This window comes from Cryptomeria japonica, chromosome 8, assembly GCF_030272615.1.
Source record: "Cryptomeria japonica chromosome 8, Sugi_1.0, whole genome shotgun sequence".
NCBI classification, from domain to species: domain Eukaryota; kingdom Viridiplantae; phylum Streptophyta; class Pinopsida; order Cupressales; family Cupressaceae; genus Cryptomeria; species Cryptomeria japonica.
This window is the reverse complement of record NC_081412.1, coordinates 503,073,585-503,090,440: the sequence shown is the minus strand read 5'-3', so window position 1 is coordinate 503,090,440 and position 16,856 is coordinate 503,073,585.

The window sequence follows — 16,856 nt, the reverse complement described above, 5'->3', positions numbered from 1 at the left end:
TAATTAATCCATGAACAAAGACAAAATGTTTTAGATCATTTAAAGGTATATCAGCAAAGAATGTGTCAAAGTTATAATCATAGGGTCAAACCATGAGACTTTCAAGTTGGGGAACTAGAACTAAAAGAAAATCCATGAAACCAGTCAGATCAAGAAAAGAAAGGAAAGTTTGAACCAAATAGGATAGGTCCATTTATGGTCACAATAGTATTTGGGTCAGGAGCATATCAACTATCAACACAAGATGAGGATCAGCTCGAGGAACCCATCAATAGCATGCATCTGAAGAAGTTTTATGTCTGAAAAAGCAAAAAATTCCCAAAATAGTGAAAAAGTAGAAAAATCCCCAAAACAGTGAAAAAGCAGAAAATAAAAAAAAAATGTCAAATATGAGAAAAAGTGCAATAAAAGCAGATGGTGAAAACCTAGTGAACAAGCGCTATTTGTTCACTATCTCTTCCATCTATTAGTTCATGCTTCCTTTCGCTTGTATTCATTCTTTTCCATCAACGCTGTTCATATTCGTAATATAGCTTTTGTACATACGTAGGCATCCCAGGTGGCTCCTTGAGATGGTTTGGATAATTGGGTATATCATAATGAATTTGTTTCTAGGCTTAAGGCAAAATCCTGCACCTAGCTGGAGGCAAATTTTTTGATCATTTTGAGCTTAATCAAACATGTAGAACAATAGTCGGGAAACTCTTATCAAGCAAAAAATTGAGACACATCCAACATCGAACACGAGATCAAATTGTCAACCATCAAACTATCACAAAGTCAGTCTAAGCACATCACACACTTTTCAATGGATGGTATCTTTTGGATAATGATTTTAACATGATTGTTCAACTTTTGTATCTTGATTTTTGCTATCATGATTTCTGAGTGACTTCAGGATTTCTTTGAATAGAAGAACAAGGAAGGAACATGATATTTTTCTTGTCTATTGTCTATAAATTAATCATTAATATGTGCAATTTTTTCTCGGGACATGATCATCGGAGTATCATCGAAGATATTTCTGATTTGCGTATTGAAATGGTTAATACTGTTAGGACCCGGAGGCAACTGAGAGGGGGGGGTGAATCAATTGTCTAATAATTTTATCTCAAATACAATTTAATCAAACTTGATACTTGATACTTAATACCAGTAAACCAAACTAAAGGTCGGTAAATAGATTAACAGTTAATAACAGTACCGGTGAAACTTAATGCATGAAATAGAAAGAGAAACAATATCCACAACACATAACACAAAGATTTGTACGTGGAAACCCTGTAAGGGGAAAAACCATAGTGGGAAACCTTACCCACAATCAGATGATACTACTGTAGATAGTATGTGTTTACAAATGGGGTTTGCACATGCAGAAAGGCCAGTTGCCTAGAGCTCACTGCTCAATCACAAAATAAGAGTCACATTGACTACAATTGGATGATTAAATCCAATGATAATGTACTGCTCAAAGTAGAATCTCCAATCCTAGATTCAGTACTGGTTAAGCTCTGATTGTCTCCTTCAAAACTTCCTTGAATATTCAAATGATGTCTATGTGAGTGGCTCTTCTTATATTTGCATATACCGAATATCACAACCTTACAATACCTTTTTACCTATCACCACCATATTAATCTCACAATTGAGATCTTACGTATATACCAAAACCTAAGACCAAATGTGTAGGTTGGCTCACTAAGAATATTACAATAAAAATCAATTACAACAAGTCAAGATGCGATGCATCATGTCAGCTCAACAACAATATTAATTTATTAAACTATATCCATAACATGTCGTGCTGAACTGGAATAGATAACTCATGCCAGTCCATAACCTAGACCAATTTATCGGTAACAACAAATATGCCAACCTAATTAGACCAATAACCAAATCTCCAAAACCAAGTTTCCAAACCATGTCTTTGACATAACCAAGTGATCTCCAGATGATACCAAGTCATCCTCAGTGTCGGTGAATGATATAACCTACCAGTGAACCAAATATTGGTGACTATGCATAACTCACTGAACTTGTCGGTGAACATAATCAAAGATCTCCAGAAGGATAAGTGTTGATAAGTGTTGACATCAATGACAAAACCAATGCAACATATCCAAAATACCAACAATCTCCCCCTTTGGCATTGATGGCAACACAAGATGGAAAAACCATCTAAGTGCCAAAGTAGAAATGCCAATAAACCAAAAACCAACAATCTCTAGAATAGATCAATTAAAATATAAATGCAGAGAGTAGAAATCTCTCCCCCAATGAATAATCTCTCCCCAAAGGATAATGTGTTTTTCCATAGATATCTCTCCCCGTTTGACATCAAATTCCAAAGTAATACAAATACTAGATACAACCAGTTACAAATACCAACTTATCCAGCTACTCCCCCTGAGAAGTAGCTCTCCTCCATCAAAGCCGGAAAAAGGTTTCTTTGTAAATTCCGTCAGTTTGATGCCAAGCATCAACTGTCTAAGTCTCTACTGGTGAGGGTATAACCCCAAGCTGTTCTCTGAGATATTCAAAAATTTCCTTAGGCAAAGGCTTAGTAAAGATGTCTACAATTTTCTCTTTAGTATTCACATAAACAATTTCACTTCTTTTGCTTCAACATTCTTTCTCAAAAAACTGTATTTGATAGAAACATGTTTAGTTTTAGAGTGAAATACCAGATTCTTGGATATATCTATTGTTGTTGAATTATCACAATAGATGATTATAGGTTCTTTTCATTTTACCTTTATGTCCTTCAACATTTTCTTAATCCATAATACCTGAGTACAATTAGTTGCTGCTACAACATATTATGATTCTACTGTTGATAATGATGTACAACTTTGTTTCTTGCTCAACCATGAAATCAATCTGCTACCAAGAAAGAATGCCCTGCCAGTGGTGTTCTTTCTATCATCTACATCTCCTACCCAATTAGCATCGGTGTATGCACATAACTCAAAATTTTCATCTTTAGGATACCATAAACCAAGATTTGTTGTGGATTGTGAATACTGGAAAATCCTTTTCACTGTTGATTCATGATTTTCTTTAGGATTACGTTGAAATCTTGAAATAATACATACTGCATTTATTGTATCAGGTCTTGTTTGTGTCAAATACAGTAAACCTCCAATCATAGATTTGTATCTTGTCGGATTAATAGGAGCTGAATCATCCTTCAATGATAGTTTATCAGTTGTAGTCATAAGAGTACCTACCGGTTTAGAGTTTTCCATACCAAATTTCTTCAGTAATTCCTTCAAGTATTTTGATTGACATCAGAATATACCTTTATGAGTTTGTGAAATATGTAATCCTAAAAATAATTTTATCTCCCCAATCATAGACATTTCAAATTGTTCCTGCATCTTGTTAGAAAAGTCTTTACACAATACATCTTCTCCTCCAAAAATGATGTCATTAAAAAAAACTTCAATAACCAAAATGTCTTCATTAGTCACTTTGAAATATAAGTTGCTTTCAACATTACTTTTAGTGTAACCAAGTTTCTTAAGATATTTGTCCAATCTAGCATACCAAGCTCTAGGAGCTTGCTTCAATCCATATAAAGCTTTCCTTAACTTGCAAACCATATCTTTATCATTTGTCAATGAAAATCCATCTAGTTGTTCAATGTAGACTTCCTCTTCAAGATCACCATTCATAAATGCACATTTAACATCTATTTGATAAACTTTATAGTTCTTGTGTGCTGTAAATACAAGAAATAATTTGAGTGCCTCAATTCTAGCTACCGATGCAAAGGTTTCATTATAATCAATTCCTTCTTTCTGTGAATACCTCTTACACACTAATCTTGCTTTGTTTCTGATTACCTTACCATCTTCATTAAGTTTATTTCTAAATACCCATTTAGTACCAATTATATTTTTATTTTTAGGTTGGGGAACCAGTGTCCATGTATTGTTCTTTCCAATTTGTTCTAATTCATCTTCCATAGCCATAATCCAATGTTTATCTTCACATGCCTCAATAATAGATGCTGGTTCAATTTGAGAAATTAAACATACCTCTTCATTTGCCAGTCTTCTACTAGTAATAACTCCTTGATACTTATTCCCAATTATTTGACTTTCAGAGTGATTCAATCTTACATACCTGGGTGTGTTCACTTGTTGTTGTTCTTTAGTCACTGTGGAATTCTCTGTTGGCATTATATGAACCGGTATGAGGAAATGATGACATTGTATGTTGTCAATGATGTCAATATGCTACAGAAAAGAGAACCGGTATGTTACCAAGAACTAGTATATGTGAGATTTGGTATAACATTGTGAATTGGTATATATGTCAAAGTGAAGCAGTGTGCTTGTTCAAGGTGAACTGACATGTGGTTATGGGAACCGGTACATGCAAGTTTTGTATGACTACTAGTTGGTAGTCTCAACTTCAAGGTTTCTGGTTGAAATGCTTCAAGCCTGCGTGATTCAACCGATGACTTTGTGTGATGAGTTAGCATTATAATGAAGAATAGATCATGTTGCCACGTTAGTCTTGTGTGCATGAAGGATCTTGCATGAAGGAAATTGTTCCTATCTACCTCGGGAATGTGCAAAATCTATAAATGGTGAAAATACGTGATGGGTTATCAGTCACCATGAAAGCAGTGGAGAATGAATGATGGAGAATGTCTTGAGATTGGTTCAAGATGGTTGCATTTAATGCAATATTCTCAATGGTCATGATTGAACCATTTGAATTGCTTAACCTAAAAAAGTTTAGGGTTCAGGGTTTATGCTACTGACCTATTTGTTTCCTATAAGGTCGATGTTGTGTTTCTTTCTAAAGTTGTTGGCAAAAGTTGTGTGTATATCCAAGTGAAGAGATACATGATTCTTGCCAGACCAGAGGAAAGAAGTGATACCTGCAGAGTGCAAGTGCAGAAGGTGAAGAGGAGCTAAAGTGGATCTGCATTGGCATTGAGTGCTATTACCAGATCATTGTAATACCTATTGATCTCTAACCACTTCAACAGTTGGGAATCACTTAACAGGGCAGCTTTAACCGGCTTACTGTAAATCCTTTGACAGTGTGACTCAAAACCATTGAGTTCTTGAAATCCTCTAACAAGGTAACCTTTAACAGGGTTTAACCCTTAACTGGGTATTCTAGCCATCCCTTAACCAGGTGATCCCTAACAGGATCAGTTCCTAACAGAACCTATTGTATCAGTCTTTAACCGGATAAGGATCTTAACAGAGCAGACTTCTAAAAAGTTCAAAACAGTTGTTGGGTATTCATCCCCACCGTGGTTTTTCCTAGTTGGGTTTCCACGTGAAAAATCTATGTGTCATGTGTGATGTATTTCATGTGATGGTTCAAGTGATTTGTGTCTGAAGGTAAATCATGTTGATCTAGTTGTTTATATTTTGATGATAGATTACTTGTTCATGCACTAGGGTGAAATGGAAATGAAGTACTAGATTGTATGAAACGATAAGTGTCAACCGGTTAATGCTTGTCACAGTCATTCTTATCTTTATCGGTTGTACTCTATTTTAGACTAGTGTTAGTGTTCATTTGCAGTGTTTACTATCTAACCTGTTTGAGGAAAGTGTTTTTGTCTATACTGATTCACCCCCCCTCTGAGTACCAGTTTGGTACTAACCATTCATCATTGAGTTATCAATTGGTATTAGAGCATCCCCGAGGTCCTCTATGTTATAAGCTTAACCGCTTGAGGAAAAGAACCCAGTCTAATGATGAAGAGGGAAGGTCCAAAGTTCAACAGAGATAATTTTAATAAATGGAAAGACAGAATGAAGATATACATCAGAAGCATGGGTGCTCAACACTCGAGCTATGTTGAGAATGCTTATGTTGCTCCTACCGATACTGTTACCAATGATCAAAAGAGAGAAATACAGGAGAATGGGCAAGTCATGGAAGCCCTAATTAGTAGTTTATCTGACATAGAGTTTATTGATGTCCAAAATAAAGTAAATCCCAAAGAAGTATGGGATACTCTTGAAAATATCTATGGCGGTGATGAGCATGTAAAACAAGCTAAGGAAGAAAGCCTTAGAGGGAAGTTTAAAGACATGCGAATGGTTGAAGGTGAGACGATTCAATAGTATGGAATAAGAATCAAAACTGTTGTCGGAGATATCAAGAGTGCAGGTGGTAAAATGAAAGATTCCACTGTGGTAAGCAAAGTTCTGAGATCCTTATTACCCATCTATGCAATAAGGGTTGCTGCTATTTAGGAGTTGAGATCAATAGACAAGACTAAGGTATCCCTAGACTCCATCATTGCAAAGTTGACAGCCTATGAGCTAAATAGTTTTGATGGCAGTGTTCAAAAGATTGAATCAACTTTTAAAGCTTCTGGTGTACCATCTAGAAAAGGAAAAGAAGCAAGCACCAGTGGTGAACCAAGACAGAGCAAAGAAATGGATGATGAGGAGACTTTGATGGAATTTGAAGCTCTTCTTGCCAAGAAACTTCCTAAAGGAACCAGTAAATACAGAGGTAAGCTCCCTTGGAAATGCTTTTCTTATAACCGGATAGGATATATTGCTATAAACTATCCTAATGGTGACTGTTAGGTCCCAGAGACAACTGAGAGGGGGGGGGGTGAATCAGTTGTCTAATAAATTCAAACCAAAAACTTATTAACCAACTTAATGCTTAATATTGGTAAACCAGTTAAGTATGCCGGTAGACAATGTTAACAGTAAATTGCCATACTGGTAAGAATTAATGCATGAAACATAAACACAAAGTCATCCGCAACACATGACACCTATATTTGTACGTGGAAACCCTGTAAGGGGAAAAACCATGGTGGGAATCCTTACCCACAGTCAAATGATACTACTGCAGATAGTAAGTGTACAAAGAGGGGTCTGCACATGCAGAAAGGCCAATAGCCTAGAGCTCAGTGCTCAATCACAAATGGGAGTCACACTGACTACAGTTGGATGGTTAAATCCAATAATAATGTACTGTACAAAATTGCATCTTCATATGCTGAATTCAGTATCGGTGTAATGCTGATATGCTTCTACAAAAGCCTAACTTCACCTTTAGATGATGTCTTCATGTATGCCTCTGCTTGATCTCGCATATACCTTCACTCAAATCTTTTTCGCATTCCACACTTGATCTTACAAATAAGATCTTACATTTATACCATACCCTAAGACCAATTTTAGTAGGTCGGCTCTACAAGATATTACAATAAAATATTTTACAAATAATATAATATCTGATGCAATAACCGATTAAACATGTCGGCTTAATGCATTTACATCAATAATAAATCATCTTCATAGTGTGCCATGCTGATCTGGAAAAGATAAACCTGCTGGTGTAACCCTAGATAACCTGGACCTATTTGCCGGTAAAGGCAAATATGCAAATAAGAATATATCAATGATTAGTACTTCAAAATAAAGTATCCACATGATGTCTTTGACATTACCAAGTGTCTTCCATGTCATTCCAGGTACCGGTGAACATTATATCCTGCCAGTTGATCATATACCAGTAACTGTTGCACAGATTATTGCTTGCCGGTGAATGTTGCTGGATCTCCAAAGTAGGTGTATTTAGTAGGTGTTGACATCAATGACAAAACCATACCAAAATACCAATAGTGACAACAAGGACAAACCGGAAAGGTTCAAGAAATTCAAAGGAGGAAATCGGAGAAACTATTTTGTGGCAGTTGATGAAGGTGTCACATATGAGGAATCAGAAGATGAAGAAAATGAAGATATTGTATTTGTTGCTATCAAGGAAGATGTGTCAGACAAGAAGGCTCCTGTCTCCCACTTTGATAATTCCAATGAGTGGATTATTGATAGTGGCTGTTCTCACTATATGACTGGTGATCAGAGCAAGTTTCTATCCTTGGAAGAGTATGATGGTGTTGTGGTTTGTTTTGGTAATGATGCACCATGTATGGTCAAAGGAAGAGGGTCCATCTCTCTAAATGGAAAGAGTAGTGCTAACAATGTGTATTGGGTTGATGGTCTCAGATACAACCTTCTGAGTGTTGCCTAGCTAAATGATAGTGGTCTCACTCTGGAATTCAAGAATGGAGTGTGTAGAATCAAAGGAAAGAATGGTGAATTGGTGGCCACCGACATACAGACCAAAGGTAACCTATTTCAGTTGAATGCAAATATCAGTATATGTCTCATGGCCAAGTTTGATGACAACTGGATATGGCATAGGAGACTCTACCATGTAAGCTTTGATAACATTGTGAAGGCCAGTCAGATCAAGGCAGTTAGAGGGTTGCTGGTGCTAAGTAAACTAGAAAATGCCTTGTGCAGAGAGTGTCAACTGGGAAAAATGTCTTCCTTAACTTTTAAAGGTAAATCTTTCACAACAAACAATTTACTTGATCTTGTGCATACTGATTTGTGTGGTCTTATGAAAACTAGGAGTGTGCAGGGTGATAGGTACTTCATGATTCTCACTGATGACTACTCAAGAATGATGTGGGTCACATTCTTGAAAGATAAGTCTGAAGCTTTTGGAAAGTTCAAATCTTTCAGAGTATTAGTGGAGAAGGAAAGCGGTAAAAGGATCAAGTGCCTTAGAATTGATCAAGGAGGGGAATTCACTTCCGGTGAATTCAACAAGTATTGTGAAGAACATGGCATCAAGAGACAACTGTCTGCCCCCCAGACTCCATAGCATAATGGCCTAGCAGAGAGGAATAACCAGACTATGGTTGAAGTAGCAAGAACAACGCTAATCCAAGGAAAGGTTACTCACACCTTTTGGAGAGAATCGGTGAGCACTACAGTCTACACAATGAACCGAGTACTCATCAAGGAAGGTAATGATAAAAATCCTTATGGGTATTGGACTAGTAAGACACATGTGGTTAGCTACTTTAGAGTGTTTGGTAGAAAATGTTACATCAAGAGGAGCGAACACCAGAGCAAATTTGATGCAAAATGTGATGAGGGAATATTCCTAGGGTATTCCACCAAGAGAAAAGCTCTCAAGTGTTTCAATAATAGGACTCAGAGAATTATGGAAAGCATCAATGTGAGAGTTGATAAAACCTCTAAGAAAGCTGAGGAAACTAACAGTAAGAAAGCGGTAAATGAACCGGTTGTAACCTTCTAGGAATCGGTTGCCAGTCAACCAAGTACCAGTAATAGTATTCCTACACCAGTAGATGTAGATGTTGATACTGATGGAGATGAGGATGAAGAAGAAAAGCAAGAGGAATTAGTTAAGACCATTCCTTGGTATGTCAAGCTGAATCATGATCCTAAGCAAATTATAGGTAATAAGAATGCAGGAATCCTTACAAGAAGAAAGATCAGAGAAAACTCATGTATGATCACTGAATTTGAGCCTAAATCATTTAAAGAAGCACATAAAGATGAAGACGGGATCAAGGCAATGGAGGAGGAACTTGACTAGATAGAGAGAAATGGTACATGGTCTTTGGTACCTATACCAAAGCATAAAAATGTCATAGGTACCAAATGGGTTTTTAGAAATAAGCTTAATGAGGATGGCACAGTGATTAGAAACAAAGCCAGACTGGTGTGTAAAGGATATGCCCAAGAAGAAGGATAAGACTATGGAAAAACCTTTGCTCCTGTAGCCAGATTAGAAGGAGTTTGTATGCTTCTTGCATATGCAACTTTTAATGGATTCAAAGTATATCACATGGATGTAAAATCTGCATTCCTAAATGGTGTGCTTGAAGAGGAGGTGTATATAGAGCAACCAAATGGCTTTTCCCTATCTAAAGATAGAGACATGGTGTGTAGGTTACATAAAGCCTTATATGGTCTAAAGCAGGCACCTAGAGCATGGTATGAATGCCTGCACTCCCATCTTGTGAAGATTGGATTTGAAAGAACAAGTGAAGATAGCAATATCTACTTGAAATCTGAAAAAGATCAGATCTTGATCTGTGAGGTGTTTGTTAATGACATTATCTTTGGTGGAGATGACAAGATGAGTCACGAGTTTGCAGATGAGATGATGAAAGAGTATGAGATGTCACTCATAGGGGAGATTAAGTTCTTCATTAGACTGTAGATTCAATAGATGAAAGATGGAATCTTTATCACTCAGTCCAAGTATGTCAAAGAGGTGTTGAAGACCTTTGGCATGGAAGATAGCAAACTAGTTGGTACACCAATGGTGACTGGTTGTAAACTATCCAAAGAGGATGACTCAGCATTGGTTAATGAGAAGGAATGTCAATTAATGATTGGTAAGTTGCATTATGTAGTGCATAGCAGACTAGATATTGCACATGCAGTTGGCATCACTACAAGGTTCTAAAGAAGTCCAAGAGAATCCCACTTGGTTGTAGTCAAGTGGATTATTAGGTATCTGAAGGGAACTATTGATTATGGATTGTGGTATCCATATAGTAAGGATTTCAAATTGAAAGTATTCACAGATGCTGATTGGGTAGGTAATGTGGATGACTGGAAGAGCACAACCGATGGTGCATTCTTTCTTGGTGGTAGACTATTCTCATGGATGAGTAAGAAGCAGAGTTGTATCTCTCAATCTACAGTGGAAGCAGAGTATGTTGCAGCTTTCATGAACTGCACTCAAACAATTTGGATGAAGCATGTATTAAATGGCTTCAAAGTTTCTGTATCTAAACCGGTAAGTATATTCTATGACAATACTAGTGCAATTAACATCTCCAAGAATTTGGTTTTACATTCTAGAACCAAGCACTTTGACCTTAAGTATCATTTCTTGAGGGAAAAGGTTCAGAACAAAGAGATTACACTGGAACATGTTTCCAGTAAGGAGCAGTTAGTAGAAATATTCACCAAGCCTCTCCCAAAGGCTACCTTTATGTACTTAAGAGGTGAATTAGGGGTGTTTCCCCTTCAGGAGGTGAACTAAAGGTATATGCTCCACATCAGTCAGGTATTGCATAGCAATTTTTTTTTCAGGATTAATGTGTTGAAGGATGCTACTCCTCAGGGGGAGCAGCATAATAGAACAAGGAAGCTTGTGCCTCCACTTTGGTATTGTTATCAAAGGAGGAGAAGAAGTGAAGTAGAGAGAAGATATCTGCAGAAAGTGTGGGAGAAGAAGTGAAGCAGAGAGATATCTTTGTATATTGCCATCAATGCCAAAGGGGGAGATTGTTGGCATTATATGAACCGATATGAGGACATGATGACATTGTATGTTGTCATTGATGTCAATATACTGTAGAAAAGAGAACTGGTATGTTACCAAGAACCGGTATATGTGAGATTCGGTATAACATTGTGAACTGGTATATGTGTCAAAGTGAAGCGGTGTTCTTGTTCATGGTGAATCGACATGTGGTTATGGGAACCGGTACATGGAAGTTTTGTATGACTACCGGTTGGTAGTCTCAACTTCAGGGTTTTCGGTTGAAATGCTTCAAGCCTGTGTGACTCAACCGATGACTTTGTGTGATGAGTAAACATTATAACAAAGAACAGATCATGTTGCCACGTCAGTCTTGTGCGCGTGAAGGATCTTTCTTGAAGGAGATTGTTCTTATCTACCTCGAGAATGTACGAAATTTGTATATAGTGAAAATACGTGATGGGTTATCAGTCGCCATGAAAGCGGTGGAGAATGAATGATGGAGAATGTCCTGAGATCGGTTCAAGATAGTTGCATTTAATGCAATATGCTCAACGATCAAGATTGAACTGTTTGAATTGCTTAACCTAAAAAGTTTAGGGTTCACGGTTTATGTTACAGACCTATCTGTTTCCTATAAGGTCGATGTTGTGTTTCTTTCTGAAGTTGTTGGCAAAAGTTGTGTGTGTGTATCCAAGTGAAGAGATACGTGATTCTTGCCAGAATAGAGGAAAGAAGTGAGACCTGCAGAGTGTAAGTGCAGAAGGTGAAGAGGAGCTAAAGCGGATCTGCATTGGCATTGAGTGCTGTTACTAGATCATTGTAATACCTTTTGATATCTAACCACTTCAACAGTTGGGAAATCCCTTAACAGGGTAGCTTTAACCAGCTTACTATGAATCCTTTGACAGGGTGACTCAAAACCATTGAGTTCTTGAAATCCTCTAACAAGGTAACCTTTAATAGGGTTTAACCCTTAACCGGGTATTCTAGCCATCCCTTAACTGGGTGATCCCTAACAAGATCAGTTCCTAATAGAACCTATTGTATCAGTTTTTAACTGGACAAGGATCCTAATAGAGCAAACTTCTAAAGAGTTCAAAACAGCTTGTGGGTATTCATCCCCACCATGGTTTTTCCCAGTTTGGTTTCCACGTGAAAAATATGTGTGTCATGTGTGATATTTTTCATGTGATGGTTCAAGTGATTTGTGTCTCAAGGTAAATCATGTTGATCTAGTTGTTTATATTTTGATGATAGATTACCTGTTCATGCACTAGGGTGAAATGGAAATGAAGTACTAGATTGTATGAAAGGATAAGTGTCAACCGGTTAATGCTTGTCACAGTCATTCTTATCTTTACTGGTTGTACTCTGTTTCAGACCGGTGTTAGTGTTCATTTGTAGTGTTTACTGTCTAACCTGTTTGATGAAAGTGTTTTTGTTTGTACTGATTCACCCCCCCTCTCAGTACTAGTTTGGTACTAACCATTCATCATTGAGTTATCATTCTCTTATGATGTTTGTGTGACTGGATCAACATTTTGTACTGGTGCACTCTGTATAGGTTCATTTATGATTATCTCAACTACCGATTTAGAATCCATAGACCTTGAATCTCTTCTAAAGTGTTCATCAATCTTCAAATTTGCACTCTCAATGATTCTCTGCAATCTCTTATTAAAACATCTATATGCTTTTCTTTTAGATGAATACCCAAGAAATATTCCTTCATCACTTCTAGGATCAAATTCACCAATATACTCATCTTTTCTAATGTAAAATTTGCTTCCAAATATTCTGAAGTACTTAAGAGTAGGAATATCACCAAACCATAATTCATAGGGTGTCTTACCCATTTCACCTTTGATGTGAACTCTATTTAAAGTGTAAACCATTGTATTCACTACTTCTCTCCAATACACATGAGGTAGATTTGCTTCTGATATCATGCTTCTAGCTACATCAAGAATAGTTCTGTTCTTCCTTTCCACAACTCCATTTTTCTGAGGTGTCTAGGATGCTGATAGTTGTCTTCTAATTCCATTCACTTCACAAAATGTATTGAACTCCTTAAATGTAAATTCACCTCCTTGATCTAATCTTAAATATTTGATTTTCTTGCCAGTTTCATTCTCTACAAGTGCCTTGAATAATTTGAATTTCCCAAAAGCTTCTAATTTCTCCCTGAGATTAGTAACCAAACACATTCTAGAATAATCATCAATGATTAGCATAAAGTATCTATCTCCTTGTAGACTTCTTGTTCTTGCCGGACCACATAAATCAACATGAGTTAAATCAAGATCATTATTGGTTTTCTCATAAATACTTTTGAAATTTGTTCTAACTTTCTTTCCCATTTGACATTCCTTACATACCAGATTATGAGGTTTTACAATCTTAGGTAAATCCCTTACTGCCTTAGATGAACTAATCTTCACAATGCAATCAAAATTTACATGACAGAGTCTTTTATGCCATAGCCAACTCTCATCAATGTGTGCAATAAGGCATGTCTTTTCAATGTTATTCAAATGAAAGATATTACCTCTAGTCTGATTACCGGTTGCAATTTCCAAACCAGTTCTATTCATGATTTTGTATTTAACATTCTTGAATTGTAACTGAAATCCTTTTTCAACTAATTGACAAACACTCAAAAGATTATGCTTCAAACCTTCAACATAATAAACATTGTTAATATGGTGCTTACCATCAAAAGATATAGTGCCTTTTCCTCTAATTAAACAAGCTTTGTCATCTCCAAATCTTACTAGACCTCCATTGTATTCCTGATAAGATAAGAATTTACTTTTATCACTAGTCATGTGATGTGAACATCCAGAATCTATAATCCATTCATCCTTTTCTTCAATTTTAGCTGCCAGGGCATGTTCTACCTGTGGAACAGTAGGTATCGGTTGCTCTTTTGTTATTGCAACAAAAGACCATCCATTATCTCCTAGTTCTTCATCGGAATCATCAGTAACTCCTTCATTAGCATAGTAACATGATTTGCCTCTATTCTTCTTAAATTTGTATCTTTGATATTCAGGGTTAGGCTTATATGTTCTTTTAGCTTCTTCTCTCAATCTTGCATGTGCGTTCAGACATCTAGATGCCATATGACCAATTTAATTATAGTTAAAACATTTAAAAGGTGTTTTACCTTCATACTTACTTCCAATAGGACCTTTAGGCATTTTCCTTGCAAGTAGTGCTTCAAGCTCTTCAAGTTTTTCATTTTCCCTTCTGATGTCTTCAAGTTCTTTTACATAGAGTGCTTTCCAATCAGATTTATCAGCTAATGATGAAGATGTTGCAGATGATGATGCTTTGAAAGCTAAATCTGTCTTAATTGTAGCAACAAGACCAAATTCTTCAAGCTCAAATGCTGAAAGTTTTCCAACCAAGGTATCTCTAGATACTGATGTATTAGGCATAGTTCTTAACTCATTAATAGAAGTTACTTTCATTTTGTATGCTAGTGGAAATTCTCTTAAAACTTTAGAAACAATTTTATCTTCACTTAAGGAACCTCCACAATATTATATTCCCAAAACAATTTCATTAACCCTTTCCATAAAAGCAAAAATTCTTTCATCTTCTTCCATTTTCAAATTTTCATACCTGATCTGGAAGCTTTCCAGTTTTGCAATTTTGACAATGGAATCACCTTCATTCAATGTCTCCAATTTATCCCATATGGCTTTAGTGGTAGATTGGTTTGATAGTCCCATGATTTGCTGATTTGACAAGGTGCTCAAAAGTGCTTCTCTTGCTTTGCAATCATTCTCTTGATCCTTAGCCAATGTAGGTGGATTAGATTGACCTTGTGAAGGACCAACATAACCATTTTGTGTAACATCCCATATATCTTTTCCAATGCAATTCAGATGTGTCTTCATTTTGATCTTCCATATACCATAGTTAGCTCCATCAAGTTTCAGTCTATCCTTCCTGAAATAGTTAGTTGTCATAGAATCTCCTCAAGTTGTTAACTTATGCAAAAAGAGGAATTTGCTTTGATACCAATTGTTAGGACCCAGAGGCAACTGAGAAGAGGGCGTGAATCAGTTGTCTAATAATTTTATCTCAAATACAATTTAACCAAACTTGATACTTAATACCGGTAAACCAAACTAAATTTTGGTTAACAGATTAACAGTTAATAATAGTGCCAGTGAAACTTAATGCATGAAACAAAAAGAGAAACAATATCCACAACACATAACACCAAGATTTGTATGTGGAAACCTTGTAAGTGAAAAAACCATGGTGGGAAACCTTACCCACAATCAGATGATACTACTACAGATAGTATGTGTTTACAAATGGGGTCTGCACATGCAGAAAGGCCATCTACCTATAGGTCACTGCTCAATCACAAAATAGGAGTCACACTAACTACAATTGGATGATTAAATCCAATGATAATATACTGCTGAAAGTAGCATCTCCACTACTAGATTCGGTGTCGGTTAAGCTTGAATTGTCTCCTTCAAACCTTCCTTGAATCTTCAAATGATATCTGCATGAGTAGCTCTACTTATATTCGCTTATACCAAATATCACAACCTTACAATACCTTATTACCTATCGCCACCATATTAATCTCACAATTGAGATCTTACATATATACCAAAATGTAAGACCAAATGTGTAGGTAGCCTCACTAAGAATATTACAATAAAAATCAATTACAAGAAGTCAGGATGCGATGCATCATGTCGGCTCAACAATAATATTAATTGATTAAACTATCTCCATAATGTGTCGTGCTGATCTGGAATAGATAATGCATGTTAGTCCATAACCTAGACCAATTTGCCAGTAACAACAAATATGTCAACCCGATTAGACCAATAACCAAATCTCCAAAACCAAGTGTCCAAACCATGTCTTTGATATAACCAAGTGATCTCCAGATGATACCAAGCCATTCTCAATGCCGGTGAATGATATAACCTGTTGGTGAACCAAATACCAGTGACTATGCATAAGTCATTGAACTTGCCGATGAACATAATCAAAGATATCCAGAAGGATAAGTGTTGATGAGTGTTGACATCAATGAAAAAACCAATGCAACATATCCATAATACCAACAAATACTGCCCGTTTTATGCAAGAAACACTCAGGTCATCTTGGTTCAATTATACCTTGATGCTTGTGCTAACTTGCCATATCAAAATCTAGGAAAGTATTGCTCATGTCATCATGGTTTAGCTATACCATTGATGTTTGCACTCACTTCCCACATTTAAAAAATCTCAATGATGACAAAATGCAATAACCTAGTGACTGGTCCGGTCGTAGCTTTCCATTTCATTTGCATTTAGCTTCCATTTTATTCTTGCATGGGATCCCACATGCTCATTTTATCCAAGGTTAAATCTATCGCAAAAATCATCAAGGTATCATCATGAGTGTATACGCAAGTAGACTGATGACTCATCCCTCTCTAGATATTGTCGACCCAACAAAAATCTTATGCTACCCTCTCAATAGAACCAACATCACCATATCTGAATCTTCCTACAACTTGATATCAACAAACTGTTAGTTATTTATCCAATCAACCTTATCAATTCTATCAATCGATCACATCTAATCTATCCTATTATGTCTTATATAGGATGTATCTTTCCTAGAACCATACATTCTGATCATGTCTTATACATGATTTATCATTCCTGAAACCAGACGCTTTGATCATCTTTGTCTTATATAGGAG